The sequence below is a fragment of the Gossypium hirsutum genome, chromosome A11 (assembly GCF_007990345.1).
Source record: "Gossypium hirsutum isolate 1008001.06 chromosome A11, Gossypium_hirsutum_v2.1, whole genome shotgun sequence".
Classification (NCBI taxonomy): domain Eukaryota; kingdom Viridiplantae; phylum Streptophyta; class Magnoliopsida; order Malvales; family Malvaceae; genus Gossypium; species Gossypium hirsutum.
Genome location: NC_053434.1, coordinates 30,440,095 through 30,451,102, shown reverse-complemented (window position 1 = coordinate 30,451,102; position 11,008 = coordinate 30,440,095).

Genomic DNA, 11,008 nt, shown 5'->3' with positions numbered 1-11,008 from the left:
GAATCGAAAAGCCCGGCAGGAAGTTAGAAATGCATTAACGGAAACAAGGGTAATATTGGAACACCATTTCGGGAGTATTTGGGCCCAATATTAGGCTAATATTTCAATTTGATTTTTCAGTATTCTTGTGTGCTGTGTTGTATGAATTGAACAAAATAAAATATTTTTTTTTCATAATTATCTTTCTTCTTTAATTTACTATTTCTATCTCGTATCACTTTTAATTTTTTTTATTTCAAATTCATTCTAAAAAGTATTAAAATACATTTCTCATCCTTTCAATCAAGCTCGTTTTTTAAAAAGAAAAGAAAAAGAATACATTTCACGTTCACTTGCATGCATTACAAAACGGGAGTTGAAGAATGATGGTGTAACCTAAATTGTTTGTGGTTTTATAGTGTCACCGAAATCACTTTTGAAATGCCTACCAAATAAACAAATTTTCTCACACCCCCATCTCTTTACATTTTTTGCTTTCCAATTATTACAACTATTAATACATGTATAGAGAATCACAAACTTGGAACATTAACAATAAAAAATATCATAAAATAATAATACAATCAAGAAATTAAACTTTTATATATACACATAATATAAAGTACAAAAAGTTAAATAATATTCGCTTTTAAGTTTTAATAGGTATATTTTTATTTTGGGTTTAGGTATATAAATAGGTAAAAAAAAGTTAAAATCGAAAATCGACCAATTAAACTAAAGATTGAAATAAAAAAAAATAATAAAAAAACCAAAATTTTTCAGTTATTTTAGTTTGATTTGGTTCACTTCATTTTTTCAGTTTAATTTTTTTTTACAACCTTAATTATATATGCGCATTTGATTTTATATAAAAATATAGAAACACTAGAAGTTCAAAAAATCAAAGTTCAAGAAGAGGATTTTGAAGACTAGAAGTTCTCAAAAATCTTAAGAAGTCTATGAAGAATTTGAAGAACTCAAAAAATCCTAAAGAAACCCGCTCTCTGATATTATTCAATTGTTTTTGAGTAATCAATCTTATTCAATTGACAGATCCTTCGATCCAAAATCAAGTCAAGACAACCTTAGATCAAAGCTTTCCCAATTTGGTTTTATCAATACAAAGGAGACAAAACTCATTTTCTTGATCAAGTCTCGACGACCTTTGAAGTGAAACTCTCCATCCAAGATCAAGTATTGAAGACTCTTAGATTCCAAACTCTCTTCAAATTTGTTTTCAATATCTCTTGGCAACCCTTGAAGCGGACATCAATCATCCAAGATTAAGTCCCTGCGGTCCTTGAAACAACTTCCATCCTTCCAAAATCAAGTCTAGACAACCCTTGGATTGAAGCTTTATCATAGAGAAGAAACAAATGAGTTTTATTTGCAATTAAGAGATCTAGAGATTGTAACTTATATTCAAAGTTGATAAATATAATTGGTTTAAATATGTTAAAGGTCACTATTGTATTCTTTTAAAATTTAGTCTTTATACTTTAATTTTGAGACATTGAGTCCCTAAACTTTTTTTATTTAAAAATCTTGGTCCCTCCGTCTTATTTTACCATTAAAATTAATGATGACAAAGGTAAAATAACTTTTTTAGCCCTCAATATTTACATTTTTTTATCAATTTGGTCATTACCTTTTAAAAGTACATAAAAATTTTAAAAATTAAAATTTCTTCATATTTTAAATAAAAAATAAAAATTCAAAAAAATAATTTTAAAAATATTAAAATATTCAAAATTTCATGTTATCTCAACTAGACTAGATTGGCCAGTAGGAATGGGAGCTAGTTGGGGTATTGGTCCGATGAGAATTAAATAATCTGTGAATCAATACAAACTAGTTTAACCGAGTCAAAAAATTGGTTGAACCAATAGTTAAATTGATTTTGAATAGGTTTGACCAATTGGTTCCCAAAATGATTGGTCTGATTGGTTAAAATAAATAATTTATTAAAATTCAAAATAATAAATATTTAAAAATTATAAAAATCGGTTCAACTGTCAGTTCAATTGGTTTTTTTAGCTAGGTTCAACTAGTTTATACCAGTTCACAGGTCTACCAATTTTTAAAAATTTTAAATTATTTTAGCCCTCAACATTTGTAGTTTTTTTAATTTAATCCTTACCATTTTAAAGAACGTAAAAAATTTAAAACAATTTTTTTTCATATTTTAACAAAAACTCAAAAATTTTAAAAATTATAATTTAAAAAAAAATAAAAAAAATTCAAAAATGTTTAAAATTCAAAAATAAAAAATAATTTTTTAAATTTAAAAAAAATCCAAAATTCATTATTACCTAAATCGAACTAGAGCAGTTGGATTACGTACTGGCTGGGGTATTAATCTTGTGAGAGGTGAAAAAATAGTTGACTCGTGAATCGGTACAGACTAATTGAACTAGGTTAGAAAACCAATTGAACTGGTTTTTTATAATTTTTATTTTTTTAATAAATTATTTGCTTTGAACTAGTTGGGTTGGTAGTATTGAGAACTAGTTTATCGGACCAATTTGAAATCAATTCAACTGTCAGTTGAATTGATTTTTTAAGTTGATTCAACCTATCTATACCAGTTTGTAGGTCAACTGATTTTTTGCCTCTCATTAGATCAATACCCTAATCGAATCTCAATATGACTGGTTTGACCTGTCCAGTTTAGATAACATTGAAGTTTGGAATTTTTTATATTTTTAAATAATTTTTATTTTTTTCATAATTTTTATTTTTAAAAAAATAATATTTTTTTAAATTTTAATGCTTTTATTTAAAATATGAAAAAAATTAAATTTTTTTATGTACTTTTAAAGTGGAAGGACAATCAAATTAACAAAAAACTGTAAACGTTGAGAGCTGAAAAAGCTTTTTCACATTTCATATCATTAACTTTAATGAAAAAATAGATGTAGGGACCAAGATTTTTTTAAAAAAAGTACAAAGACTCAATGTCTCAAAATTAAAGTCTAGAGACTAAATTTTAAATTTCAAAAGAGTACAAAGACCTTTAGTGAATTTAAACCAATAAAATTTGACTCAAAATTTTCAAGTCAATTTTTACTTGATATTTTTGTATACAAATTCCTGGCACACCTTGTAGGACAACTTTTGCATTTCATCTCTTTTCTCCAAAAGTTGAAGTTTGCAGTTTACAATAGCTTCTAAGAAGATCATCAACAAACCAACTCACAAGCCTGCTCAACCTAATCCTGTAACTTTTTTTATTTCATTTTTAGGTGCCAACGTCCTTACTTATCTTCAAAGTTTTCGTTAGTGGATCAAATGTAGATCGCCAATTATCATTCAAGGAAAAAAAATGTTAACTAAGTGAAAACTCCATTCCAACATCTCCTTAAAGTCAAATTCTAGAGTGATGAATGTCATAGCTATTGGAAAAAAATCTGGTTCGAAAATAGTTTTCTTACATAACAGAAAATTAAAATTTTGAAAACCGAGCTAGTTTGTGATATTTATAGCAATAAACCCTTTACCGAAATCACACTTGTGTTTTCAGCTAGATGGATCCTTTTTGTTCCCAGCTTTCAACTGAACAATATTTTTCGCTATTCTTGTACCACAAACTACTTCGAGTGTGGGCTCGAATGAATTCGAATTAAACATAACTAGAAACTCTTCGCTTTAAGTTGGAAAACAAATTTATCTTTAACAGAAACCAATAGAATTGTTATTCCGAAAAATAGAATTTATACTTAGAAAAAAAATTCTCAATATTTTTCAGGGAGAATAATAATATCTCAAAGTTCAATATTTATCCCTACCAGTGTCATTTATTTATAGGGAGAAGAAGTGAAACTCTTGTTGAACTGTAGAAGTCTATTTCAATATAAAAACTAAATCTTAGTCTAACTAGGATTAGGGGGCCGACAACCCTAGTTAAATAAACTAGGGTTTTCGATCCCATGCTTCATCATGAGAGGTTTTTGGGCCTCTCCCATATCGAGTCCAATTATAAATACTTCTTAGCCTTTTAACCCAGTACTTTATAATTAAATACAACCCAATACTTGTTTTCTATATCATGAATTAATTTAAATAAGTAAATTATAACGACTTTACCATAAAAGAATCTATGAGAAAATATATTTAATATTTCTACATTTAACGGATTCACTATGACCAATTAATTTATTTTCATTTTCGAACTTCAATTGATTTATTAATAATTCAAAAAATCATAAATTAAGTTTTCAAGTAATTTCCATTTAGAAAAAAACCATATTCATTTAAAATGTTTCCAATTTCTCTAACTTTACCATTTTTATCTATTTAATTAAATATTCAATTCATTTTTTATTTCAACGAGCTAGTTGAGGGACTATTTGGACATATGCAATTAAGGCATAAATGATTTATAATTAAGTTCCAACTTTTCGCCTATTAATTATAAACTCATTTAGTCACGAAGTCATTCCTCTATAGTATCGCAATTGAGCTCTCCCAAATGACATACCATTACAAAAGAGACTTGATCAGTGCTTGTCATAAGTTGTGTTACCATCATAGGATATCCTTAATCTCTTTGGGATAAATCTGCTCTCCCAATATAATCCTATTTTATCTCATGCTAAACATTACATCTTCCTTCATGAAAAGTCAATTTCTATCAAATAGTAATGAAGTCATCCATCATAAAGACAAAAGACTCTTAGCCATGTTTACTTTTCATTTACAATGTAATGCCAATGAGAGGATATCATTTATCCGTATCTTGAGCTATGAATTCCACTGTTGTAATGACACTACATATCTATAGAAGTCATATACCCAATGCACTAGCTTTCAATTCCTTATCTATTTGAACTCAGACTGTAACACCTCAGACTCGGCCTAGACGTTATGGCCGAATTTGGAGATGTCACATGAGTTGGAGTTCAAAATCAAATGTATCAAGTTAAAACCGTTTCCGTTTGTTAGCTTTTATCTTTTATCTTTTGTCACTTTCAAAACTATTTTCTGGTTAACTAATTTGTTTAAAAACACATCTTGTAGTGGAAGCTTTTAAAATTGTGATATTTAAAGAAAGTCGTTCGCGTGTAGGAAAACATTGTTTTTGAATTAAACTGTGTAACAGCCCGATTTAGACCTTATTCAGAACGGTGGTTTCGGGACTACAAATCCGAGTCAAAAAAATATTTAAAAATTATTTTCTGTGTTTATTATGTGTGAATTAATATCTGTGAAATTTTCATGTTTTAACTTTGTCGTTTGAGTGCCCGATTTAATAAAAGGGCTTAATCACGTAAAATGAAAATTTGATGGTTTAATATGTAAGGACCGAATTGAATGTGTCTATATAATTTGAAGTATTTATGTTGCAATTATGCCATTGAATAAATGAATGGACGGTAATGGCATGCATTATTAAGTTGTTATATTAAATCATTAAGGTTATATTAGTAAATGAATAATAAAATGTCATTATAATAATATATGTTACAATAAAATTCATCATGCATTTGTCTTTTATTTCTTCATGACCGAATGTCAAAATAAAAGAGAAAGAAAAAGGTTTTCAAAGGTTCAGCCATTGTTAAGCTTAATCAAGGTATGTAATTAGCTCGGTTTTTGATAATTTTTACGTTTTTGAGATCGTTGCAGTGTAATGTACAAAGCCCATGCTTGAATTTCTGATTTTGATGAATATTTTGAGTTATTACATTGATGAATATTTGAGTTTTGTGATGTTAGTTGATGAATTATGAAGGATATGTTTTGGATTAATATGTTTTGTATTGGAATTTTTGATGATTTTGAGTAATTAGGGCTAAATTGCAAAAATAATAAATTAATGGACTAAAATGTGAAATAAATGAAATGTATGGACTTGTATGAACATGGATAGCATTCGGCCTAAGCATGGTGTGTGCAAATTTTGCATGTTTTGTGTTTTGTGCAATTTGGACTAAATTGTAAAAAGTGTAAAATGTCAGGGGTAAAATGGTAATTTTCCCATTTATGTGTTTTTGGACTAAATTGAATAGAATTATGTTTGAATGAGTTTAATTTGAATATGTTTAGATCAAGAATAAAAGAAATCAGATTTGGATTGGGGAAAAACCAAAGTTGTTGAATAGTCGTCTCGTTTCAATTATTGTTGTTCGAGGTAAATTTATAAGCAAATAGATGTTATTTATTTGATTAAATACGAACTATATATGCTGAAATGAATAATGTGATAGTATATATGTGGAAGATGAATATGTATAAGCTTGGAATCTATGTGCACGAGTTTGATTCGATTGGGTTACGACGTCTGAAAGCCCCATAGGAACCTAAGGAATAGCTAGGATACATATGTCATGACATAGGTGATTCTGATTTATGTGTGCGAGTAAGACCCTGTCTGGGACAGTGGCATCGATATGTGATTACATGTAAGACCACGTCTGGGACGTTGGCATTGTACGATATGTGTGATTATCCGAGTATCCTATTCAATTCCGAATGGTTCAACGGGCAATGATAAGTTGTGATCGAATGTATAAATCGAGCTAAAGTGATCAGGTATGAGTTAGTTATTACCTATTTGAAAATAAGGTAAGTTTGTTATTTAATAAGTAATGCAATTTATATGTGATGTGAATGAAAATATATGTGTATATGATAGTGCATTCGACCAAAGGTTATGTATAGTAGTATCATTATTATGATCTATGTGCAAACATATATGAATGAATATATTCGGCCTTATGAATATATATAATGTCAATATTTATGAAATGATTCATGATTATAGGTATATGAGTTTATGTATATTCGGTTAAATAATGATATTATGGTTTTTGATATTGAATGATATTTTGGTATAGGATATATGTATATTTGGCTAAATGAAAGTTTCTGTTGTATATGAAATTGTAAGTTTGAAATTAAATGTGATTATAATAGTTTGTATAGGTTTGGTTAAATTGAGTTATTTATTTGCTTATGACTTACTAAGCTATAATAGCTTACTGTGTGTGTATTTTTGTCTCTATTTATGGATTTTGGAGTCAAGGTACGAGCTCGGGGATCGTCAGCAAAGTCTATCACACCATCGACTGTTTTTGGTACTTTATAAGCTAAATTTCGAACCTATGGCATGTATAGGCTAGATAATTGTAACATCCCCTAACCCTATACCGTCACCGGAACAAGGTTACGAGACATTACCAGTCAGTACAGTCCAATTCTGGTTATTAATTAAAATAAATATTCACACTCATCCTAGTTTTAAGATGTCGTCCCATTAATGGGCTCTCGCGATCCAATATGAACAGTAAATTCAATTTGGAACTAATTTAGAATCACTATGAATTTTTAATAAATGTCAAAATTCATACTATATACTGTTGCCAACCATAGTTTACTTATTTCATCAATACTTTTACAACCTAAATGACTCTCATTAAATATCCTAGGTACATGCCATTATCAATACTCAACATACTTTACCTCATTGAATTCGGGATCGGCCTGTGATGCTGATTCAACAGTCTAGCCTTAACTTAACTTGCGCACGAAAACAAACCGTACGCTGAGTATACACTTAGTGGTATTTCTATAATCCGAACACTTAAACAATTATAAAACTTATTAATTTATATATATTGAACTATTCAAGCTCAATGAGTATTCAAACATTCACTTTCCAACCATTGTTTTGGTCTACTTTAAATTTCAAATCATTTATTAATTTCAATAGTAATTAATCAATCAGTAATGTTCATTAACAATTAAAACAATTATTTATTCAGTAACAGTCACTTATTCGGTAACAATCAATTATTCAATAATAACCAGTTATTCAGTATCGATCAATTGATCGGTTATCCAGTAACAATCAATTATTTAGTAAAATCAGATATTCAGTAGCAATTAAGTTATTCAATAGCAGTCATTTATTCAGTGACAATCAGTTATTCAGTAATGATCAATTATTCAGTAATATTCAGTTATTCAGTAACAGTCTATTATCTAGTAACAGTCAATTATTCGGTAACAGTCAATTATTCAGTAATAATCAGTTATTTTATACCTTTTTTTACCCTTATTAACATGACTCGGACTCAGACGGATACACGGATCCAACCAACACACCAGTACAGCACATAGTGCCTCATCGGAACAAATCTGTAATAGTAACAATATTCAACACACAAAGTGTTGAATCGATAATGGTAACAGTAACAGTATTCGACACACAAAGTGTCGAATCAGTAACAGTAACAGTAACAGTAACAGTAACAGTAGTCGGCACATAAGTGCCTGATCAGTAAGCCGACAAAACCTGTACTCTTCCATATCATATGGCATGCCAACTATATCCGACTAGCCCGACTAGTTAATAGGGTATTTAATTCACTTTTCAGTATAATTTCTATCTTAGTTCAGTATCAATTATAATTCACTTTCTCAATTCAATAATTCTTTCCTTAATATACCATTCCAATAATTACATATATTCACACATTTTCACAATCTCATACATTTTCATTCAATTCAATATATATATATCTCAATTATTCACATTAATTCATAATTTAATACAATTCAATTCACTTTCATTTTCACATAATTAAATTCCACAATAAACACATGTTCATAATTATTTCACCACATTTTCAAATCAAATCATTTCAATAAAAACACAATACCAATAATTCAAACTTTAATTATTTACCATAACATTCAATTAAAATACAACAATTATTAATTAAATTCACCCTTCAATTTCAATCAATATTCATTTTATTTCAAATAATCTAATCAATGCACCTACCATACATAATAAATAATAAATTCAATAATTAAATATTAAGTTCGGATTATAGAAATACAAACCGTAGTTTTCGAGCTAACTCCCGCTGACTATGTCTTGTCCTTTCTTAGCCGAGATTTCCGGTACCACATTGACTACGAAATTAATACAATTCATAATCATTAATACATTACTAATTTATATCTTGAGTTACAGAATTCTAAATTAAGATTCACTAATTTTTCCTGAAACTAGACTCACAAATCTTCTTACCATAAAATTTTCAAAATTTTTGGTTTAGCCATTAAGTACAGTTTATTCTTTAAATTCACCCCTATTCTGCTGTCTGATAGTTTCGACCCTTCTTCACTAAAAATTAATTATCTCACAGTACAGAACTCAGATAATATTCCCGTTGATTTCTCTTGAAAATAGACTCATTAGGGATTCTAAACATATAACTTTAAGCCTATAATTATTTTTCTCCAATTTTTGGTGATTTTTCAAAGTCAGAACAGGGGAATCCAAATTCATTCTAACCTTGTCTCATAAAATTCATTATATCTCATAATTTACAATTCAATTGCTTACACCGTTTCTTCTATAAGAAACTAGACTCAATAAGCTTTAATTCCATATTTTATTCATCCTCTAATTCAATTTCTATTTTACATTTGTATACACATATATTATTACATTTGTCTTTCTTTAATCTATTCATTATATAAATATCTTTTACTTAATACTAATATATAATTTAATAATATACTTATATAATAAGTAAATATACATGTATTTTACATTTGTATGTATATTAGTATTACACATGTCACCATATGCACCATACATTTGTCAACTTTTTATTTATTTTTCACATAAAAATCTTATAATATAATTATTTAATTAATAAATACCTTTTATAAATAATAAAATCTATTAATACTAAAATACAAGCATTACAAGAGTATGTATTTTTATTAATACACTTGTACTCAATCATTACCACACATTTGTCTTACTTTTATTTATTTATCATATAATATCAATTTAATAATAAATACATTAATATTTACTTAAATAATAAGTAAATATATACATGTATTACAAATGTGTGTATTATATTTATTACACTTGTATTTATTTTTGCCATACACTTGGCACTCTTTTTAGCTTATTTACTTATTTAGCCCTTTCAATTTTCTTTATTCTATAATTAAACTTTCACACTTCATTCAATTTAATCCTTTTATCCAATTATCCTTAATTTAAGCTAATTCACTTAATTAAACTCTAATTAACCACTCAATTGTCTTCGTAAATATTTTTAATAAATATTTACAAATCCATTTTTCAGAAATGGAGACCCGAAAATTTACTTTTCCGATAACCGTAAAATTTGGGTCATTGCAATAATATTTGAAAATGTTGGACTTTGGTATGTGTATATATTAAGCCATGCAAAAATGGCTTGTTTATTTTATTAGGTTCGGTTTCAAGGTTTGATCGAATTTTGGTTATATTTGATATGGTTGGAGTTTATTTTGGTATACATATTATATGATAAGTATGATTTTTGTTTTGGTGATATGTTTGTGATGCTGATTATATGATTTGAAAATGAGATGTGTTAATGATGAATCATAATCGGCCATGAAAGTAGCTCATTTTGTATGTATGATTTGTGGTATATTTTGAGAGGTGGTTGATTATAAAATTCAGCTTAAGTGAGGTTAATATGGTTGATGGATATGTTTTAGTTGTGGTTTTGATCTTTCGGTCATTATATGTTTATATGTGAATCATGGTTGATATATTTGCTAATGGTGATGAAGTTATGCCAAAGAATATGCGTATGGAAAATTTAGTATAATGTGAAATTGTGGTTGGATATTTTTGTTGAGTAATATGTATGATATATAAGTGGGATGTATTAGGTAAATGGTTATGATTTGAATTATTGGTATTTGGTTATGTGATGAAGTAAATATGGATAATGATTATAAGTTTTTAATCATTAGTTATAAATGATGTGCATTCATATTTGGCTAATGATAGATAAATTAAATATGTGTGTATGTAACATGTTTGTTTGTGGTTTGATATTTAAAGGTCAAGATGATTAGTTTAATGTTTGATTCTTGTTATATGTATAAAGAGTTAACGGCAAATTATAGAAATAATATGGCTATTTTGATTCGGTACTTATTAGTAAATAAAGAATATGTATGAGGTATGTTTGGTTAGCTAAACGAATAGTCA